The following is an 863-nucleotide window of genomic DNA, read 5'->3' as shown; positions in this document are numbered from 1 at the left end:
TACCCATGCCACAAATTACCTCCTCAGCCTGAGACCTGTCCTTCTCCTGCCTGGCTGCGTGCAATATCAATGAGCACCTTTTGGATTTGTGTAAGAGGCAGAAAGGCATTATTTTTATTCCGCTTGAGGCAGAAATCCTGGCACATCTGCATGTGTGCTGAAAGCTGCGGCGCAATCGGGAGCTGACCCTACCGCCCCAGCCCTGGCCGTCGCTGCAAAGCACAGAGATGTGTCCTGCGTTGCCAGCTCCCTGTGGGGAACGCTCCTACCTGGCTCCCTCATCTTTAAAAAATGCAAACAGAAACAAACCCAGAAATTCTGCTTTTCTTAGAGTGCCACAAACCGTACGCCAGACAGAAACGGCTCAGGGAAGGGAGCCGACAGCTGAGCACGCCAGACACCGTGGGAGCCAGCCACCCCCTCTTCAGCATAACAGGAAACATCCTGTCAGAAACGCTCTCTGCATTTGGGCTTTTCTTGAATTAATTATCTGTAAACGGTGACGGGCTTATCCTGCTGGGAGCCTGCGCTTGCTAGTCTGTATTTATAGATGTGCTCGATAGGAAAGTCGTGATGGCCAAAGCTGGTCGGACAGAAAGCACCATGGCATCAGAGCTCCAGCCTCAAGTCTACTAGGGCTGCTCCCTCTAGTGGGAAAAAGTACTTTAGCTGCAAAAAAAACCTTTTTCCCCTTCTTTTCTTTTCTTTTTTTTTTTAAAAACTTTCTTTTTTCTTTTTTTTTCTTTTTTTTTTTTTTAAAGCGAAGAATTCAAGTTTTCCAGATAGTGCAAGACATGGGGCGGTTACCATCAGACAACAGGTGACCAAACGCCGCGCTTTTCCAGCCCTTGAGCATCGGCGGT

The sequence above is a fragment of the Egretta garzetta genome, unplaced genomic scaffold (genome assembly GCF_000687185.1).
Source record: "Egretta garzetta isolate BGI_Z169 unplaced genomic scaffold, ASM68718v1 scaffold10, whole genome shotgun sequence".
In the NCBI taxonomy this organism is placed as follows: domain Eukaryota; kingdom Metazoa; phylum Chordata; class Aves; order Pelecaniformes; family Ardeidae; genus Egretta; species Egretta garzetta.
This window is presented reverse-complemented; position numbering follows the sequence as displayed.